Below are 23,099 nucleotides of genomic sequence, written 5' to 3'. Positions count from 1 at the left end.
ATACTCCCGACGATCAAGTACCACGGTCGTGGAACACTTGTCTGCCGGAAGAATGACGATGGACCGGTCAGCCTTCAGATCACGGATAGCCTGGGCTTCAGCAGTGGTGATGTTGGGAGTAGGATTAAGGTTTTTTAAGAAGGATTGAGAGTCAAGGCTGGAAGTCAGAAATTCCTGGAAGGTTTGGAGAGGGTGATTTTGAGGAAGAGGAGATGGGTCCCGCTGTGACGGAGGACGGAACTGTTCCAGGCAGGGTTCAATTTGGATAGTGTCTTGGGGAGTTGGATCATTAGGGGTAGGATTAGGAACATTTTTCTTCGTGGCAAAGTGATACTTCCAGCAGAGAGTACGAGTGTAGGACAGTAAATCTTTGACGAGGGCTGTTTGGTTGAATCTGGGAGTGGGGCTGAAGGTGAGGCCTTTGGATAGGACAGAGGTTTCGGATTGGGAGAGAGGTTTGGAGGAAATGTTAACTACTGAATTAGGGTGTTGTGGTGCCAGATTGTGTTGATCGGAATTTTGAGGTTTTGGAGGTAGTGGAGCTGGAAGTGGGAGATTGAGTAGATGGGAGAGACTGGGTTTGTGTGCAATAAGAGGTGGTTGAGGTTTGCTGGAAAGGTTGTGAAGGGTGAGTGAGTTGCTTTTCCGGAGGTGGGAAACCAGGAGATTGGATAGTTTCTTGAGGTGAAGGGTGGCATGCTGTTCTAATTGGCGGTTGGCCTGTAGGAGGATGCTCTGAATAGCCGGTGTGGATGTGGGAGAGGAAAGATTGAGGACTTTTATTAAGGATAGGAGTTGACGGGTGTGTTCATTGGCTGAGTTGATGTGTAGGTGAAGGATTAGGTGGGTGAGGGCAAAGGATTGTTCAGTTTGGAACTGGTATAGGGACTGATGGAAAGAAGGGTTGCAGCCAGAGATGGGAACTTTAAGTGTGACGCCTTTGGGGGTTATGCCAAATGTCAGACAAGCCTGAGAAAATAAAATATGCGAGCGTAATCTGCTTAGGGTGAAGGCATGTTTGCGGAGGGAATGTAAATAAAACTTAATGGGGTCATTGTGGGAGTGTTGTGAGGGTGACATGGTATTAGAAGGTGGAAAGTTTAACATGAGGATGAAATGAAAAAGAAAGATAGAAATATATGGGGATCCAACCCAAAGTTTGGTACAGATTTATTGATGACATCTTCATGATCTGGACTCACAGTGAAGAAGAACTCCAGAATTTCCTCTCCAACCTCAACTCCTTTGGTTCCATCAGATTCACTTGGTGCTACTCCAAATCCCATGCCACTTTCCTTGATGTTGACCTTCACCTGTCCAATGGCCAGTTTCACACGTCCGTCCACATCAAACCCACCAACAAGCAACAGTACCTCCATTACGACAGCTGCCACCCATTCCACATCAAACGGTCCCTTCCCTACAGCCTAGATCTTCGTGGCAAACGAATCTGCTCCAGTCCGGAATCCCTGAAGCATTACACCAACAACCTGACAACAGCTTTCGCATCCCGCAACTACCCTGCCGACCTGGTACAGAAGCAAATAACCAGAGTCACTTCCTCATCCTCTCAAACCCAGAACCTCTCACAGAAGAACCACAAAGGTGCCCCACTTGTGACAGGATACTCTCCGGGACTGGATTAGATTCTGAATGTGGCTCTCCAGCAGGGATACGACTTCCTCAAATCCTACCCTGAAATGAGATCCATCCTTCATGAAATCCTCCCCACTCCACCAAGAGTGTCTTTCCGCCGTCCACCTAACCTTCATAACCTCTTAGTTCATCCCTATGAAATCCCCAAACCACCTTCCCTACCCTCTGGCTCCTACCCTTGTAACCGCCCCCGGTGCAAAACCTGTCCCATGCACCCTCCCACCACCACCACCTACTCCAGTCCTGTAACCCGGAAGGTGTACACAATCAAAGGCAGAGCCACGTGTGAAAGCACCCACGTGATCTACCAACTGACCTGCCTACACTGTGATGCATTCTATGTGGAAATGACCAGCAACAAACTGTCCATTCGCATGAATGGACACAGGCAGACAGTGTTTGTTGGTAATGAGGATCACTCTGTGGCTAAACATGCCTTGGTGCACGACCAGCACATCTTGGCGCAGTGTTACACCGTCCGGGTTATCTGGATACTTCCTACTAACACCAACCTATCCGAGCTCCGGAGATGGGAACTTGCTCTTCAATATATCCTCTCTTCCCGTTATCCACCAGGCCTCAATCTCCGCTAATTTCAAATTTCCGCCACTCATACCTCACCTGTCATTCATCAACATCTTTGCCTCTGCACTTCTGCCTCGACTGACATCTCTGCCCAAACTCTTTGTCTTTAAATATGTCTGCTTGTGTCTGTATATGTGTGGATGGATATGTGTGTGTGTGCGAGTGTATACCCGTCCTTTTTTCCCCCTAAGGTAAGTCTTTCCACTCCCGGGACTGGAATGACCCCTTACCCTCTCCCTTAAAACCCACAGCCTTTCGTCTTTCCCTCTCCTTCCCTCTTTCCTGATGAGGCAACAGTTTGTTGCGAAAGCTTGAATTTTGTGTGTATGTTTGTGTGTCTGTCGACCTGCCAGCACTTTCATTTGGTAAGTCACATCATCTTTGTTTTTAGGTATATTTTTCCTACGTGGAATGTTTCCCTCTATTATAACCATATATATATATATATATATATATATATATATATATATATATATATATATATAGTTGGAATATTAATTTGTGCTGTTTAAGAACTTGAATAATAAAAAATATTTGCAGTCCTGCAAATGATATGTTTGATTTTATGAAGCTGGATAAAAAGATGTATATAGTGAGTATATATTCCGCACTGTGATGTTTTCGTGGACTGGAGGACAAGAAGATGAGAATAAATTTTCGTGTCTTACGTCTTCTTTTTCACTGTAAGGGCGATGTAACTCTAAACAAGTTATTAATAGTTTCACTGTAATTTAGGAGAACGTTGATATAATCATCAGATTCTGAATGCGACCTTTACTTTTAATAATTTTTTTAAGTGTATGTTTCTCTTACTATCAAATCTGTTCATCAAGAATCAGCAACATTAATGGGCACCGGTCCTTCTGAAGTAAAATATTCCGGCGGTAAACTAGGATCCCATTCAGATCTCCGGGTGGAACCTACTTCAAAGAGATTCAGGCCGAAAGGAACTTTCAGGTTGGGAACATGAAACGTTGAAAGTTTAAACAGGCCAGGAACGTTCCAGACATTATTAGACAAATTAGATAGATAGATGTAGACATTACAGCTATTCAAGAAACTCGATGGCAGGGGGAGGGTAGTATAAAGAGGGGTAACTATACATTTTTCTATAGAGGTGTGGAAGCTCACAGTTTTGGAACAGGTTTCACAGTACAGAGAAAAGGGCTTCACGCAATCAGAGACATAAGGTTCATTAGTGACCGACTATCAGTTATAGTGTTGTCCGGCAGGTGGAATAGACTAGTAGTAATTAATATACATGCACCAACTGAGTACACTGAAGAGGTTGTTAAAGACAGCTTTTATGATGAACTAGGTCAACTGTGGGATGAGTTCGCCTCATACGATACAAAATTAATCATAGGTGATTTTAATGCAAAGATAGGGAAGGAGGAAGCATTCCAGCCTACAACTGGGAAAGAAAGTTTGCATAACATTTTGAATGATAATGGCACAAGGGTGGCTAATTTTGCTGTTACACAAAAGACATGATTGTTGAGAGTACATATTTCAAAAGGAAGGACATTCATAAAGCAACTTGGGCCTCTCCAGATGGACACACCCAAAACCAAATTGATCATGTTCTTGTAGATCGGAGATGGCACACTAGTATAGAAAACGTTAGGACTTTCAGGGGAGCAGACTGTGATTCTGATCATTTTCTTGTAGTTGCCAAAGTTCACCAACAGCAACATCAAGGTGTCATAATGCAGAACTTGTTAGGTTCGACACTGACAAGCTAAATGATGAAAACTTTAGAAGAAGGTACATGATAGAAATTTCAAACAGGTTTGATGCTCCCAGGACACACGAAGATCAAGACGAGGATGTAAATAAACAGTGGATCACTGTGAGGAGTAATATCAAAGAGGCATCAAAGGTCACAATAGGTACAGTTAAGAAGAACAGGAGGAAACCGTAGTTTGATGAGGAATGCAAGAAATTGGTAGATGAAAGGAGAAAAGTGCAATTTGATTGGGATAGAATGGGAGACAGAAAACGAGAGTAGTTCTTGAACATGAGAAGGGAAGTTGGTCATAGGCTACAGGCAAAGAAAAGGGATTATTTGAACATTCAAATTTAAAAAATGGAAACAAACAGTAAAACCAAAAAACATTAGGGAACTTTACCTAGACTTAAATGGGTATAGGAAGGGGTTCAAGGCTAGGACAAATGCATTTCGAGGGGATGCCAGAGGAATACTGACAGACCCCAGTGCTATATTAAGTAAATGGAGGGTGTATTTTGAGCATCTACTAAATGTACACCAGGAAGCAGGAAATCAGCAGGCATACAAAATACATACAGCAGAACCCCAGATACCTGAGGCAACGTTAAAGGAAATAAGAGATGCAATCAACAAATTGAAAAACCATAAAGCACCAGGATCAGACTGCATAACTGCAGAATTAGTTAAAAATGGGGGACAGAAATTGGTGGAAGTAGTTAACAAAGTGATAACTAAAGTATGGAACTCAGAGATGATACCTGAAGAGTGGTAGGAGTCGATTCTGATCCCAATTTTTAAGAAGGGCGACAAAATGTAGTAATTATAGAGGGGATATCGCTACTACCAGTATGTTCCAAAATTCTCTCGAATATTCTGCTAAGCAGACTTGCACCATATGCAGATGAAATTGTGGGGGATTACCAAGCTGGCTTTCGGAGGAACAGATCAACTATAGACCAAATATTCACCCTGCGTAAAATTTTGGAAAAGAAATTGGAATACAATAAACCAGTTCATAATCTTTTCATAGATTTTACAAAAGCATATGGTTCAGTATTGCAATAAAAATTGTACAGATGGAATACCAAAGAAGTATGTTAGACTTATAGAAGCGAGTTTGAAAAACACAAAAGGCAGAATACGCGTGGGGAAATTGGAGTCAGAAGACTTTGTATTAAAGAACGGACTCAAGCAAGGAGATGCCCTGTATCCGCTACTTTTTAATTTAGTCCTAGAATATATTGTACGAATGGCAGCAGATAATTCAGAGGGTGTGGAGTTAAATGGAAATATTAAGATATTAGGGTATGCAGATGATCTAAACATCATTAACGATAGGAAAGAATCTGTAACAGCAAATGCGAATAGTTAATCAAGGCTAGCGAAGATGTAGGTCTAAGGACAAGTGAAGACAAAACTAAATACCTGGTTACTACTAGAATGCCAACAGCAGTAGATCAGGAAATGTTAAGAGTTGGTGACATGCAGTTTGAAAATGTGAACACATTTAAGTATGTAGGCGTGGACATCACTTCGATAAATGAGATTGAATCCGAAGTGAAGACGAAATTACGGGCGGGAAATGCGTGCTACTTCTCACTGAATAGATTACTTTCATCACGGATATTGTCTAGGAATTTAAAGATTAGAATATACAAAACTATTATTCTACCAGTTATGCTGTATGGGTGTGAGACTTGACCTCTCATTGTGCAAAATGAAAAGCCGTTTCGAGTATTTGAAAACAAAATTTTGAGGAAAATTTTCGGAGCAAAAAGGGATGACATTTGCGGAGAGTGGCTAAAACTGCATAATGAAGAGGTTCACTAACTCCATTCAAGCCCTGACATAATCAGTATTATTAAAGTGCTACTCGTAAACTGAAACTGGCAGAAAATAATGACCTTACCGGGTAAAACCATTGTTAACGGAACAATACTCACCTCTTTCAATGCGCGCATTGCATCAGTGTGTTGGTAGAAGCGCAACAATGTTCCTGTATGCGCCGGCGTGCGTCAATAATGAGGAAAAAGAGAAAGTCGGCAAATAGAGCGCTGACGAACGAAACGTTTCGTTTGATGTACTGTACCGACACTGACAAGTTAGCGTAACTTAGTCGTTGTCCACACCAGCAGCGCCGCGCTGCGCTCGACTTCTTTTCTTGGTTTTGCGCCGCCTAACAGAGGCGTTAAAAGTAACGTCCATATAGAGTTGTGAATAACTAATGAACTGTAATACAGTAGTACTGTACAGGCTCTTTTCCGCATTATACAATGATTTACAAAGCATGTTCTAAGATTTGCTTTCCGTTTCCGCGTTAGGCACGTTCCGCTTTATACAAAATAATCAGTATATAAAAGTGCACTGAATGCGTCGGGACTGAAATACTTGTACGGTTTTGGCAGATTTCCGAATTATAGGTCTATACGTGCCGATTTGGGCAAGTTTTACTTACTTAAGCTCGCTGAGCGCCTCGTGACGTAATGCAACATCAGACCTTCTGGAGAATAAAGACAAAATTATAGCGTTACGTACCAGTATGAATGGCACCCAGCTGCAGTTGTTGAAATCGGCACATTTCATGAGTAGTCCGTAATTTCCGTGTCATTGTCGTATACTAATAACATTTGAGAGCTATCAGTTGTTGCAAAGATCTTGCTCTCCCTCACACGAATTTCTTCCTTTGGGCGCAATGCCCACCTATACCATATACGTTATAGTTACGTTGTGGATGCACGTGTGTATACGCGAACCCAGAAGCAAGAATGCTCCTTACTTCAGTGGAGACATATTTTGTGAACATAGTATAATAATTTTATAGTGCAATAAGTTGTGTTTGAATGTGCCGGTAGTGGCGTCTTTTCCTCTGTTTGGAGACATTTAGAAACTAGCAAAGTTTTAATCAGTAATATGGGACCTCAGTACCAACTACAGTTTCGAAAACAGTGGCTTTCGGACAATGAATTCAAAGATTGGATTTTGGAAGTTCCTTCGGATACTTCAAAAGCATGGTGCAAGTGTGATATTCAGAGCTAAAAGGTATGACAAGACTCAGCGTGGTGGTAGCAAAAACACACCAGTGCCTTACAGTCGCTCTCAACACCTCGCTCCCTAGCTTCTTCTGCGGCTTGAAACGTCAATACGGCGGCCGCTAGTGAGGGATCTCTCAGTTTTTTTGTGGTTTTTGTTTAGTAATAAGATTTGCAAAGGAACAAAAGGTGCTGTGAATCTACAAACTTCCAGAAGAGGTGCTGCAAAAAAAGTCGGTACAAAAGAGGCTTACGCTACAGGTCCAGCATTCATCCCTGGACCTTCTAGTTCTACTGGTACAATCGACTTCTTGGAGTACATGCCCGAATACTATTATGTTTCATACACAGAAACGTTGGTGAGTTTTTACATACTTTACGTAAAGAATTTCTGTATAGTACCTACTTCATACTTAAATATCGGCTACCTTTGTTGCATCATGTTGATGTACAGCATTGCAGTTACGATTACAATTTTATATTATACGGGATGCTCGGGAACAGTCTGAAAACCTCGTAAGGGTTTTGCAGGGCAGGTTTTGCTGAGAAGCAACTGTTAAGAAGAAAATTCGATACGTTGCGCCGTTTCCGAATTAATTAGCATTGAAGTTAGCCAACAAGGCGGTTTACGCGAGCAAATTCAAGCATCCCGCCAGAAAGGTGTCGCAAACGTTATTTTTGTTTGGTTTCCTAAAACCGAACAAGAGAGCGAAACAAAAATTGGACATGGGACGGTAGTAAGGATCGAACTCGAGCCAAAGGCTGTGCAGTGTCGTGTGCTATCGTCTACAGTCTACACTATGAGAACAACTGACACTAACTGCACGTGGCGGACCGCTTGCATTTTCTCGCAATGGCCGTATGGCTAACTTCAATTCTAGTTGACTCGGAAACGGTGCAACGTATCGAATTTTTTTCTTAACAATTATTCCTCAGCACAGTCTTCCCTGCAACACCCTTACAAGGTTTCCAGGCTGTTTTTGGCCACCATGTATAACTCAGTGGGGTAGCGAGGATGGTTTTTGCGGATAAAACTCCACAGAGCCCCACAGATAATGCGCAGTTACATTTATTGAACGGATTTATGGTCTACCCGACAGAGGCCCTAGCAACACGGCAACGTATTTATGTCATTATTGAGTAGTGCTGTAACATCAGTGTGCTTCTACCGTTTCTGATAGCGAAAGAGAAAAAAACTAGTGTCAATAAAATAAGCGAGCTTTTTAAAAAGTGAAGAACTACACAAAACCAAATCCTGTCAAAATTATTTTCATTCTGCAAGATTTCAATATCAGACAATATTTATCTTGCGATATTTATTTTATCTTAAATTCTGCAATTAAATTTGAGCAGTTTTAGAGACGTCAATTACATCCAGCCTTTTTTGCTACACTAACGCCTTTTTAAGATGCCATCTAGCCATTATTTGAGAGTAAGGGTTGTTAACACTGGCGGCGCAGAGCGGTGGCAGTCAGCGCCGACGTGTCGAGACTGCGATAACGCGTGGTAAAATAAAGTGAAACCACCAGCAGTCCTGACCACAGTTTTAGGAGGTTTTCCTTGGTTGTAAGACGAATGTTGGAACTGTCCCCAACGTTCTCCGCATTGCCATTTGGGTGACGGTAAGCCCAAACAACCCACAACCATGGAAAGGAGAAGGAACAACCACAGTTAGACTGAGACTGGGGAGACGCCATGTGTGACGGAGAGGGACAGTCGAGCATTACGGAGGTTAGGGGTAAAAAAAACATGAAATCAGTTAGTACCAACAGCTCAGCTAGCACAATGACTGTGCGTAGGGAGTTAAAAGAATTAGGGTACGATTCTCAAGCGCTCCTCATAAGCCACGCGATTCTGTAGCCAGTGATAAGCGACGCTTGAGTTGGATTAAGAAATGACGCCTCTGGACTGTGGATGAATAAAACGGATGGTTTGGACTGATGAATCAGCGACACTGTCACAATCCATTGGAAGAGATGGGGGGCAAATCCCTGCTTGGCAAATTCCTGCCACCAGCTATAGTGCCAAAAGTGAAGTACGGAGGAGCTGGTGGTATGGTATGGAGGTATTTTTCATGTTTAGGGTGTGGTCTCCTTATTACACCTTAAAGAGAATGCTAAATGTGGAAGATATTGTGTACTGCTGTAGCAGAGAAACAGTTCGGAGATGATTATTGTAACAGCATGTCGATGCACGCTCTCATAAAGCAGCATCTACGAGGCAATGAGCTGTGTAATAACATTCTTGAAATGGACTGGCCTGCCCAGAGTCCCGACCTGAACCCAATGGAACACCTCTGGGAAGCGCTGGAACATCGACGTCTGCGGACCTCAGATTCCAACGTCACTACCTTCTCTTGTTTCGGCTCTTGAGGGGCTACCATTCCTCCACAGACATTCAGACCTCGCTGAAAGTGTCCCCAGCAGAGTTCATGCCGACGTAAAGGTGTAGCGTGGACACACCCCATAATAATGTTCACTAATAGGTGTCCGGCTACTGTAGATCAGATAGAGTATGACGACCCTGCCTCATCCCACCAGTACTTGCAACACTGTGGATCTGGCTGGACCTACTCTTATCTCCTTGTGTATCCCACTCCGAAAACAAACAAGAAAAAGTGCCTGACTGAAAATGGGCTGCCGTCAGGAAGAAAGGCGATTGTGTACTGTGTTACTACGCTGTTGAGATGTGACAAGTTTATTTTTCGCAAAAGTGTAATAGTTATTTACTGCTAAAGTATGCATTTGTGGCTTGTGAGTTCAGTTTAACACGTGGAAGGTCATTGTCCTCTGAAACAGAAAATTTTAGAGTTAGTTCTGAAATTTAGTGTGCCAAGAAGTTTTACTTCAATATAAACGCCAATCACCCAAAATGACGGAACATCGCGTTGGACGACAGCCTTTAGAAAACAGCCTTTACGTACAGACAACTTTATGCATTAGGACTGAATTAAACTTGCCAGGACCAACAGACTTACTCGTTCTTGCACTAAGGTTTAGCTCCAACGTCTTGTTCAAAACGTAGTTGTTGTTGAAACATACACTCCTGGAAATGGAAAAAAGAACACATTGACACCGGTGTGTCAGACCCACCATACTTGCTCCGGACACTGCGAGAGGGCTGTACAAGCAATGATCACACGCACGGCACAGCGGACACACCAGGAACCGCGGTGTTGGCCGTCGAATGGCGCTAGCTGCGCAGCATTTGTGCACCGCCGCCGTCAGTGTCAGCCAGTTTGCCGTGCCATACGGAGCTCCATCGCAGTCTTTAACACTGGTAGCATGCCGCGACAGCGTGGACGTGAACCGTATGTGCAGTTGGACTTTGAGCGAGGGCGTATAGTGGGCATGCGGGAGGCCGGGTGGACGTACCGCCGAATTGCTCAACACGTGGGGCGTGAGGTCTCCACAGTACATCGATGTTGTCGCCAGTGGTCGGCAGAAGGTGCACGTGCCCGTCGACCTGGGACCGGACCGCAGCGACGCACGGATGCACGCCAAGACCGTAGGATCCTACGCAGTGCCGTAGGGGACCGCACCGCCACTTCCCAGCAAATTAGGGACACTGTTGCTCCTGGGCTATCGGCGAGGACCACTCGCAACCGTCTCCATGAAGCTGGGCTACGGTCCCGCACACCGTTAGGCCGTCTTCCACTCACGCCCCAACATCGTGCAGCCCGCCTCCAGTGGTGCCGCGACAGGCGTGAATGGAGGGATGAATGGAGACGTGTCGTCTTCAGCGATGAGAGTCGCTTCTGCCTTGGTGCCAATGATGGTCATATGCGTGTTTGGCGCCGTGCAGGTGAGCGCCACAATCAGGACTGCATACGACCGAGGCACACAGGGCCAACACCCGGCATCATGGTGTGGGGAGCGATCTCCTACACTGGCCGTACACCACTGGTGATCGTCGAGGGGACACTGAATAGTGCACGGTACATCCAAACCGTCATCGAACCCATCGTTCTACCATTCCTAGACCGGTAAGGGAACTTGCTGTTCCAACAGGACAATGCACGTCCGCATGTATCCCGTGCCACCCAACGTGCTCTAGAAGGTGTAAGTCAACTACCCTGGCCAGCAAGATCTCCGGATCTGTCCCCCATTGAGCATGTTTGGGACTGGATGAAGCGTCGTCTCACGCGGTCTGCACGTCCAGCACGAACGCTGGTCCAACTGAGGCGCCAGGTGGAAATGGCATGGCAAGCCGTTCCACAGGACTACATCCAGCATCTCTACGATCGTCTCCATGGGAGAATAGCAGCCTGCATTGCTGCGAAAGGTGGATATACACTGTACTAGTGCCGACATTGTGCATGCTCTGTTGCCTGTGTCTATGTGCCTGTGGTTCTGTCAGTGTGATCATGTGATGTATCTGACCCCAGGAATGTGTCAATAAAGTTTCCCCTTCCTGGGACAATGAATTCACGGTGTTCTTATTTCAATTTCCAGGAGTGTACATTTTAGGAATGTTTAAGGCACGCATCATGTGTTACTTGTAGCAAAAGGTGGCAGCAAGCTATGATATAACAGAATTGTAACGGTAAGCTACAAGTAGCTCGCACTGCTGACGGGTGGAAATTCGTCTTCGTGAAAAGTTTGTTGTTCCGATTTTAATAACATGTTGGTCATCTCATCATTAAATGCAAATATAAAAAAATGGTTCAAATGGCTCTGAGCACTATGGGACTTACTTCTGTGGTCATCAGTCCCCTAGAACTTAGAACTACTTAAACCTAACTAACCTAAGGACATCACACACATCCATGCCCGAGGCAGGATTCGAACCTACGGACCGAGCGAGGTGGCTAAGTGGTAGCACACTGGACTCGCATTTGGGAGGACGACGGTTCAATCCCGCGTCCGGCCATCCTGATTTAGGTTTTCCGTGATTTCCCTACATCGCTCCAGGCAAATGCTGGGGTGATTCCTTTTAAAGGGCACGGCCGACTTCCTTCCCCATCCTTCCCTAATCCGATGTGACTGATGACCTCGCTGTTTGGTCTCTTCCCCCAAACAACCCAAATCGAACCTGCGACCGTAGCGGTCGCGCGGATCCAGACTGTAGCGCCTAGAACCGCTCGGCCACAGAGTGATGCGTTGACCACATTTTCCACCAACATCGCCACGCTCTACGGCACTGTTGTTATTGTTATTTGTATTGTATGGTATTACAGAGGGTGGAAAAAAAATTAGAAACATCAAAAACACAACACATTACCATGTCTAATACGGTGTAGGAAAACCGTTAAGATTTAAAACAGCTTCCACTCTTCCCAGAATGGATAATTACAGGCTTCGTAAGGTTTTCAAGGGAATCTCATACAATTCTTTCTGCCAAATGGTGGAAATTATAGGTAATTATGATGGAGGTGGATAGCGATCACGCAATCTTCTCTCCAAAGTACAACAGAAAGGTTCAATAATATTGAGATCTGGTGAGTGTAGTGGCCAGGGAAGATGTGACATTCATCCTCGTGCTTACAAAGCCAATCATGGGCAATGCGAACTTTGTGAACAGGAGCGCTGTCGTCTTGGAACACGATAACCATTGCGGAATAAACATCGTACCCTGGGACTGACCTATTCAGCCAAAATAGTTACATGATCGTTGGCGGTAATGCGACCTTGCAGAAAAGCCATGGGGGCAATGGAATAGTACGATGTTGTGGCCTTCAGCCCAGAGAGTGGTTTGATACAGCTCTCCATGCTACTCTGTCCTGTGCAAGCTTTTTCAACTCCGAGTACTACTGCAACCTACATCCTTCTCAATCTGTTTAGTGTATTCATGCCTTGGTGTCCCTCTACGATTTTTACCCTTCGCGCTTCCTTCCAATACTAACTTAATGATCCACTGATGCCCCAGAACGTGCCCTACCAAGCGATCCCTTCTTCTAGTGAAGTTGTACCATAAATTCCTCTTCTCCTCAATTCTATTCAGTACCTTCCTCATTTTATCCGAAGACAGTAACTTGTTCTCGAAAGAACAGTTACTGTTGATGACCGTGCAGCTTTTCCCTGGAATAAATGATAACTAACTGAAAACCTCAGCTGCCGACAGGTGTTGTTGAAATACCTCGATGTGGACAGCTGAAAATGTGTGCCCCGAGCGGGACTCGAACCCGGGACCTCCTGCTTACATGGCAGACGCTCTATCCATCTGAGCCACCGAGGACACAGACGAATAGCGCGACTGCAGGGACACATCCCTTGCACGCTTCCCGTGAGACTCACATTCCCAACTGTCCACAATTCTACATATGTATTGTACCTTATAGACGGGAAGCGTGCAAGGGATACGTCCCTGCAGTCGCGCTATTCGTCTATGTCCTCGGTGGCTCAGATGGATAGAGCGTCTGCCATGTAAGCAGGAGGTCCTGAGTTCGAGTCCCGGTCGGGCACACATTTTCAGCTGTCCACATCGAGGTATATCAACAACACCTGTCGGCAGCTGAGGTTTTCAGTTAGTTATCATTTACCTCCTCATTAGTTGAGAGATCTACCAATCTAATCTTCAGCATTCTTCTGCGCTGCCACATTTCGAAATCTTATATTCTCTTCTTGTCTAAACTATTTAATGTCCATGTTTCACTTCCATACATGGTTACACTCCATACAAATACTTCCAGAAAAGACTTCCTGACACTTAAATCTGTACTAAGTTGTTGTTGTTGTTGTTGTTGTTGTGGTCTTCAGTCCTGAGACTGGTTTAATGCAGCTCTCCATGCTACTCTATCCTGTGCAAGCTTCTTCATCTCCCAGTACCTACTGCAACCTACATCCTTCTGAATCTGCTTACTGTATTAATCTCTTGGACTCCCTCTACGATTTTTACCCTCCGCGTTGCCCTCCAGTACTAAATTGGTGATCCCTTGATGCCTCAGAATATGTCCTACCAAACGATCCCTTCTTCTAGTCAAGTTGTGCCACAAATTTCTCTTCTCCCCAATTCTATTCAATACCCCCTCATTAGTTATCTGATCTATCGATCTAATCTTCAGCATTCTTCTACAGCACCACATTTCAACAGCTTCTATTCTCTTCTTGTCCAAACTATTTATCGTCCACGTTTCATTTCCATACATGGCCACGCTCCATACAAATACTTTCAGAAACGACTTCCTGACACTTAAATCCATACTCGATGTTAACAAATTTCTCTTCTTCAGAAACGCTTTCCTTGTCATTGCCAGTCTACATTTTATACCCTCCCTCCTTTGACCATCATCAGTTATTTTCCTCCCCAAATAGCAAAACTCATTTACTACTTTAAGCGTCTCATTTCTTAATCTGATACCCTCAGCATCACCCAATTTAATTCGACTACATTCCATTATTCTCGTTTTGCTTTTGTTGATATTCATCTTATATCATCCTTTCAAGACACTGTCCATTCCGTTCAGCTGCTCTTCCAGGTCCTTTGTAGTATCTGACAGAATTACAATGTCATTGGCGAACCTCAAAGCTTTTATTTCTTCTCCATAGATTTTAATTCCTACTCCGAATTTTTCTTTTGTTTCCTTTACTGCTTGCGCAATATGCAGATTAAATAACATTGTGGTAGTCTACAACCTTTCTCACTCTGCTCCCAACCACTGGCCCCTCGACTCTTATAACTGCCATCTAGTTTCTGTACAAATTGTAAATAGCCTTTCGCTCCTTGTATTTTACCCCTGCCACCTTGAAAATTTGAAAGAGAGAATTCCAGCCAACATTGTCAAAAGCTTCCTCTAAGTCTACAAATGATAGAAATGTAGGTTTGCCTTTCCTTAACCTACTTTCTAAGATAAGTCATAGGGTCAGTATTGCCTCACGTTTTCCAACATTTCTACGGAATCCAAATTGGTCTTCCCCGAGGTCGACTTCTACCAGTTTTTCCATTCGTCTGTAAAGAATTAATGTTTACTATGATATGGCTGCCCAAATCACCACCCTCCAGCATGTTTTGTTCTTGGAACGTAAACGCGGCTAGACGTTGGAAACAGTGTGAAACAAGACTCATCCGACCAAATGACTTTCTTCCATTGCTCCTCAGTCCAGAATTTATGGCTTCGGCACCGCGTTTTCCTGTTACGGGCATTTGCATCACCCACGGGTGGCTGTGGAACTTCATCTCACACGAAATGTTCAGCTTCTTGAGTTTCGTGTCGTGTTGTTATGGTACTTACAGGGTTCGCGAGTGCTCCATTCAGTTCTGCAGTGACTTTTGCAGCTGTCGTCCACTTATTTCTCGCCATAATCCTCTTCAACGACCGTCTGTCACAACCACCCAACACATACCTTCGTCTGCGTCGTGACTCGGCGGATGATGTTTTTCCGCTTTGTATGCGATACGGGGCCTCTTGGATCACCAAACCCTTAGGCTACCTTGGCTACAGATGTACCCACCATATGAGCACCAACAATTCGCCCACATTCTAATTCACTTAGATCCGACATAACGCACTCACAACCACACAGAACACTGTTCCGACCATGACTGACGCTTGCAACGTGTTAGAGACATTGCACAGGTTCGTTCTCAAGTAAAGCAGCGCAACGTGCAGGCATGGCTAGCGTCTGCATTTATTGCGGTTTCCCGTATTTTTGTCCAACCCCTTCATGTATACAATGTATTTACAAATTAATGTTAAGTCTAGATGGCAGCACAAAGTATGTCATTTCGCGCTAGCGTTTCTGACCGCCCTAAAATGCCTGGAGCGGACACGGGCGGGCTGGCCCGTATGTCGTCCAGCACAGGGCGCGAGACACGGGATGGGTAGCCTGAAACCAGCACCGTCCACGACTCTACCGGTGGCTCGGTAGGTAAATGCTGGATTACGGACGCAAAGGTCTGGGGTAGAGTTCCTCACCCCTCGTGAAACAAAAATCCCGATGAAATCTAAGGCCTCGCAACCCGACGAAAGAATTTGTCAACCTTCGCTAGATTTGTCAAATATTTGACTGTGTACGGCACTGTTAGACGTTTTTGTCAAACATAGAACGTGGTGACGCGTTTGAGAGAAATTTTGATCAACAGCAGACTTGACAATGTGGTGGACGTTGTTTGTGTTGATGTTTTGCCACGCATGTTTTGCGTAAAACAGTTTTAAAACAATTTATCACGCTCTGTCGTAAGTTTCCACAACTATGGAAACTACGATAAATGGTAAAAACATAATAGCGCTGGAGATTACCAAAATGGTAGAGGTGTTGCGTCTTTCCCAGGAAGAGATGAAGAAGGAAATAAGTATTCTACACACAACGTACAAGCGGGTGTGCAATAAAATAAAATAAAATAAACGAAGCTCTCTGGTGCTTTCGTGGATGTTGTTTATTTCCTGCGTTGTGATATCTTAATGGACTGTCATAAGAAGACCAAGTAGAAGAAAGTAAATGTTTCTTATACTTGTGACTTCTTTGTCAATGTGAGAGCGAAATAACTGCAACGAGTTACTAAAAGTTTTACTGTGAGTTTACAGAAACTTAATATAATCATCTGATACATTATTTCCTTTAGCAGATTTTCATGGGTATATTTCTCTGCCAATTTCAACCATGGATCACCCTCGTCCTTTTTACTTTTCCTTTTTATGAACAGCGCTAAAGGCAATGCAAGAAATGCTTTGCCTGTATTGGTAGCCATTCCTACTAGTGTCAAAGCACTTCGCTAGTCGAACAGCGTCTGCTTCAGAAGTGAGTTTAAATTGGCAAACTTTGCTGGTACGTGCGTGGGCCTTTTGACAAGTCCGTGGATGGAAAAGAGCAAATTTGGCAAACAAGTTTGATCGTGTACGGGGACCTTTAGAATTTTTATCTGTCACTTATCACTTCTTTCAGTTCCGGGGTAATGTTTGTTAATGTGAAAAATGCGCTGGGCTGCACCGAGGTTTGGAGTCCATATGAAATTGTAGGTATTACTGTAAGTGGCTGCAAGAGTTTTGGAGGCAGACGAGGCCAAGAGATTCTACTGCCTTGGAAACGCAATGAGACATGACGGAGGGAGCTGGGAGGACATAAAAACAGACTAGTACAGTCAAAGAAGACGTTTCTGGCCAAAAGAAGTCTACTGACTTCAAACTGGTCTTAATTTGAGGAAACAATTTCTGAGAATGTAGTTTTGGGGTACAGCATTGGTTGGAAATGAATCATGAACTATGAGAAAACTGCGAGAGAAGAGAACAGAAGCATTTAAGACTTGGTGCAGTAGATCGATGTTAAAAATTAGGTCGACTGATAGGATAAGAAGTAAGATGGTTCTCCGCAGAAATGGCGAGGAGAGAAACAGGTAGAAAACATCTCCAGTAAGAAGGGACTGTATGATAGAACATGTATTAAGGTATCGGGGAATAACTTCCATGGTAGTAGAGAGAGCTGTAGGGGGTAAAAACAGTAGGAGAAGACAGAGGAATGTATCAAACAGTTAACTGAGGACGTCGGGTGAAAGTGCAAGACTGATGATAAGGTTGGCACAGGAGAGGAATTAGTGGTAGACATCAGACCGGTCAGAAGACTGATGGAAGTAAAATCAGTTCACAGGTCCAACCGGACCGTTCTATCACAGTACTGTGGTGTTCAAGAAAACCTTCGGTTGCTGACAGCTTTATCTTTTAGGTCTAGTAAACACGTTTCGCTTAGCTCTGCCATCATGCGCAGAAAATGTGCTTTCATTTTTCGCTTATGTTCAATTTTAGGAGACTAGCACACTGATTTGACACAAGACGTGTGACAGCTCCTAATGTCGTGCCGTATCTCCTTTTGCACCGCGTAGTGGAGCAGCTAGACGTGTCATGGACTCGACAAGTCGCTGGAAATTCCCTGCAGAAATACTGAGGCATGCTGCCTCGATAGCCGTCCATAATTGCGAAAGTGTTGCCGGTGCACGATATTGTGCACGAACTGACCTGTCAATTATGTCCCGTAATGTTGGACGGGATTCATGTCGGGCGAACTGGGTGTCCAGATCATTCGCTTGTGTTATCCAGAACGTTCTACAATTGTGGCCCGGCGACATGGTTCATTGTCATCCATAAAAATTCCATTGTTGTTTGGGAACGTGAAATCCATGAACGGCTGCAAATGGTCTCCAAGTAGCCGAACAAGACCATTTGCAGTCAAGTATCGGTTCTGTTGGACCAGAGGATCGAGTCCACATCATGTAAACACAGCCCACACCATTATGGAGTAGTGATGGGGAGCTCGTGAATGAGTCGTTCAAATGAACGCTTCACTCCTGTGAAGTGTGAACTAACCATTCAATTTCAATGAACTGGTACTTCAAACTCTTCACAGATAGCACACTCCACACTTTTTTCTAGTTCACTCACTCTCTTCCCCTCTCCCTCACACACGTCACTCCTCCTCCCATCACTTCACTCCTCCCTGTCCTGCCTGTCGACGAATCACGCGGTGTTAGTGGGGAACGATAGGTTTAGGACGGGTGGGGAGGTGAGGGGTGAGGAGAAGGCAGCGTCAGCTGCTACCTGCAGTGCTGACATCATTACCCGTGACTATTTGTGCAGTTAAACTTCGCGTCTACGGGTAGCCTACCGTTGGCAGCGCTTGAAGACAAATGAATATTAAAGATAGAAACGAGGAGGCTATCTGTGTGAGCACGCACAGCAAACATGAAAATAAAAGGTTTGTTAATAACACTGAAAGAGGGATTTTACCTGAAATCGTGCCAATGACTACAGGTGACAGTTTTCGTTTTGAATCTAGTGGGTTATTATTGTCAACAAAAATAAAGTCTACAGGAAAACTTCTGAATAATTATTTCACGTGGGTATACAGACTTTGTGACAGTGTTAAACATACTCATTCTATTTTGGATTAAATTTTAGAAGGAACATAAAATTGGACTGCATTTCGTTGGTAGACCTATTTTTCAGTTCATGAATACAACAAATAATGTTTCATTTGGCAGATAGACTTTTTTGGGCGCTTCAAGAGAAAATGTCGAGCAAGATTAAATGTAGTACCTTCTTTATATGTGACAGCCTTCTCTGTTTATCTTTCCTTTGTCCCCCTTTTTTTTTTTTTTTCCTTATTGTCATTTTGAAATCTGTATACAGGCAGGCCTGCAGCAGCATACTACGCCGCTCTTTGGCCGCAGAGAAACAGAAAAGATAGAAATGAAGCCAATTAGAGAAAGAAGATGGTGGACATATAAACGGAGCCAAATACTTTTTAAAATACAAGGTGCCGTTCACGGGCGTAGAGTCCAAGATAAAATTGTTCAGACACTTGGACACAGACAGAAACGCCCTTTGTCCCCTTCGACCATGCTCTATTTAAGATAACTCAGACGCTGTAAGAGCGTAAAACGTTGCGTGCACGTTACTCCATAGTTCCGCCATCTGTTGGTAAAATTGTGAAGTATTACGAAGCTTTATTGTACGAGCGAGCGTAGCAGCGGCCGAGCGGCGAACTGGGCAACTTCGCTAGGCTTCCGTACTTCACGAATGAACTACTTCATTTGAACGCTTCACGGCAAAGAGTGAAATGAATGAAGTAGTTCACGGGAATGAAAGAGTTCGACCCACCTCTATTATGGAGCCACCACCAGCTTGCACAGAGCCTTGTTGACAACTTGGGTCCATGACTTCGTGGGATTTGCGCCACACTTGAACCCGACCGTAAGCTCTTACCAAATGATATCGGGGGTCATATGACCAGGCCACTGGTTTTCAGTCGTCTAGGGTTGAATCGACATAGTCACAGGAGAGGCTCTGCAGGCAATGTGCTATTGGCAAAGGCACTTGTATCCGTCGTCTGGTGCCACTGCCCGTTACCGCAAATTTGGCAGCATTGTCACAACGGATACGTTCGTCGTACATCCTGTATGAATTTCAGTGATTATTTCACTAAGTGTTGCTTGTTTGTTAGCACTGACAACTCTATGCCAAAGCTGCTGCTCTCGCTCGTTAAGTGACGGCCGTCGGTCGCTGCGTTGCCCTTGGTGAGAGGTAATGTCTGAAGTTTGGTATTCTCGTCACACTCTTGGCACTGCTGTCCTCGGAATATTAAATTCCCTAACGATTCCCGAAATACAGAGGGGTCCAAAAAAACGTATCCACTGTTTAAAAGTCCATAACTTGCAAACTAATTGACGGAGCTGTCTCATTTTTGGTGAAAGTGTGGCTTAAAGTCCAATTTAAAGATATCACTGTAGGTGTTCGAAATGGTCACCATTAACATCCACACACAAACGATGCCGCCGAACTGCAGCACGAACTACTGACTGCAACGTGTTCGGTTGGATATTTGCACATGAATGTACGATGGATTCTCGAAGTTCATACAATGTGCGTCGCTTTTGTCGATAAACGACGTCCTTCAGTGTTCCCCACAGGTAAAAGTCCAGAGGAGTTAGGTCTGGGGAACGTGGTGGATACTCCATAGCACTTCTACGGCCTATCCATCTTCCTGGTAGATTTTCGTCGAGATACGCCCTAACACGATTTTGGTAGTGGGCTGGGGCACCATCTTGTTGAAAGTAAAGTCTTCCGTCTCCATACAAGTCTCAGATGGCACGTAAAATGGATGTCTGAAGCTTCTGAAAGTACACCTCACCGGTAACAGTGCCGTCAAAGAAGAATGGCCCAATCAAGCCCCGGTAAGACAACCCACACCACACATTTACTCCTGGCAAATTCACGGCTTTGTCTACATGGACGTTCGGATTTTCGGCGGCCCAGTAGATGCAATTGTGGCGATTTACTGTACCATTGACTTCCTTTCATCGAATGTAAGTCTTGCGCCAGCCATGTTTACTCGAGTAACATTTATGACGGCGGCCGAGTTTAGGTTTGTTCTGCGCATCTGACGTCACAAAACAGTGTCAGCCAATGAACAGAGAACGACGTTGCCAGAGCTCGACTGCAGTGCAGAGAACGGACGAATGTCTTCAGTTTTAGTAACGTTCAGTCATAAATAAAGTAATTGAACAAAAGCAATGTCTTGATAGCAGACTTTCTTTTTATAGAAAGTTTGGAAAAAGCATTATTTATACCAATTGCTTCATATCCTATTAATTAATTAAACCAAACAAGCAATAAGCCTCCTAATTCAGGCGGTAGCAAGGAAAGGTGTCTGTATCATTCTCACTAACCATTCTTTCGTAATAAAGAACAGCGGTAATTGTTTTAATTGTTTATTTCCTATTGTACTTCGACGAAACGTGAGTAATTCATAATCATACCAACAGTGTTTGTCGGTATTTTGCGTGATATTTAAAGTCCTTCGGTAGATATATTGAAGGACGAGCTGCATTAGCGTGATGGTTATAGTGTATGGCTGCTAAGCGAAAGGTTCTGGGTTCAAACCTTGATCAATGCTTAATATTTTCTTTATTTAAAAACAATATCGAAGTGTCTTACTTCATGAATTTTGTTCGTTTGAATGAAATTTTTTGAAATTTCTAGTGGCAACTAAAATCGACCATACGCTATGGACTTTTACCTCTGCAAACTCTTCAAAATTTCGTGCAATGGTTTACTACATCTAATGCTGCACAATAACTGCCTTGAACATCGAAAAAAAATTAAGTCATTTATGAGGGTAAGGTATCAGTCAAGAAGATGTGTATAAATCAAATTTTTGGGCCAAATAGTTTTTGTGAAATCGAATGATAAAGTGTGTCAAAGCAGTCAAAACACCATGTGTCTGCACAGGCGAGCAGTGCAACGATGACAAAATCGAGAACATCGCGGAATGCGGGGAGCACGTCTCTGTAGCAGCGAAAGGGTCAATGCGGCCGTGGTGGCTTTACTTCATAAACTGCGCGCTCCCCCCTACCCCCCCCCCCCCCCCGCCCCCTAAACGTAAGTTTGCGAACTATACCATGGCGCTGCTTCTCTTGGCGCGTACAACTGGCAACGCAGCAATCTCCCGCGTCTGGGCGGGCATCCGCGAACCGCCAAGATAAAAGAATTGAACTATAGCTGCAACTAAGAAAAAACACTGACTATCTGGCGACTGTCATATGACAAAACAAAACAACGCAATACAACGGTTGTGTGGCGATTGCCGGAACTACAAACTATTACATTACCAAAGATGAGACAACTCCGTCAATTAGTTTGCCAGTTATGGACTTTTTAAACAGTGGATAAATTTTTTTGGACCCCTCTGTAGAATGTTCCATGCGTCTAGCTCCAACTACCATTCCGCGTTCAAATTCTGTTAATTCCTGTCGTGCGGCCTTTTCACATGAATCACCTGAGTAGAAATGACAGCTCCGCCAATGCACTGCCCTTTTATACCTTGTGTACGCGATAAACCGCCATCTCTATATGTGCATATCGCTGTCCCATGACTTTCGTTACCTCAGTGTATATTCTTTTCAAATCTGCTGACTGTCTTTGATATTCATGCGATACAGTATTGTACTAATTTGTGCCTCCTTGCAAGCAATATTCTGTGCATGTCGTAGTTCATCAGGACTAGTTGGATGTAAATCGTATAGCTGCACCCGGAAAGGAAACGTTAGCGACAGCCGCGGACATTTGCACAAGCCCCGCCCATTTACCCCCCTCCACACCTACCCCCCCACCACACCAACCAAGAGCGCATCAACATGATCTTTGGTAGTATTCGTCGCTGTCGTGTTTTTGATCGTCGTTTTTTGTCCGCCACACTAACCAAGAGCGCATCAATATGGTCTTTGGTTGTTCTCGTCGCTGTCGTGTTTTTGTTCGTCGTTTTTTTGTTTTACCGCGGTTGTTCATACTATCAGTGTTGTGCTGTTAGTACTTCTTAGCAGTTTGTGTAATACCGTCAAAATGAAACATAGATATGCACTCTCAATAAAGTTATCATACACAAGCTACCTAATCTTGACTGTTGTGGCCAACTGCTGTCAAAACTGATATCTAACAGACATTAAAGTACGATAACATGACACTGACGAAATTATGTACATATGTTTAACAATAGGCAGCTCTAAAGCTCTCAAACACTGAAGAAGAACGCTAAGTAATCTCGTGTCTGCTATAAGCAAGCAGTCATAAGAGTTCACAAGTAAAAATTCACCCATTACACAGGCAAATATTAATGAAGAATGTCATTGTACAAATATCTGACTGCTTACATTACGCATTTCTACATTATCCC

At 44.0% G+C, this 23,099-nt stretch overlaps 1 protein-coding gene and 1 non-coding gene across 2 annotated transcripts in view; both read right to left on the bottom strand.

Annotated features, from left to right (window-relative positions):
- The window catches only part of LOC126154805 (inactive rhomboid protein 1), a 378,989-nt gene that overhangs the window by 114,462 nt on the left and 241,428 nt on the right, over positions 1–23,099 (bottom strand). The gene's annotated exons all lie outside the window — the stretch shown is intronic.
- Trnat-ugu (transfer RNA threonine (anticodon UGU)) lies at positions 13,106–13,179 on the bottom strand. Its single transcript has one exon. It is a non-coding gene; the product is annotated as a tRNA-Thr (tRNA).

The sequence above is a fragment of the Schistocerca cancellata genome, chromosome 2, assembly GCF_023864275.1.
Source record: "Schistocerca cancellata isolate TAMUIC-IGC-003103 chromosome 2, iqSchCanc2.1, whole genome shotgun sequence".
NCBI classification, from domain to species: Eukaryota; Metazoa; Arthropoda; class Insecta; order Orthoptera; family Acrididae; genus Schistocerca; species Schistocerca cancellata.
Note: the sequence above shows the minus strand (reverse complement) of the source record. Positions and strands in the feature narration are given on the sequence as shown.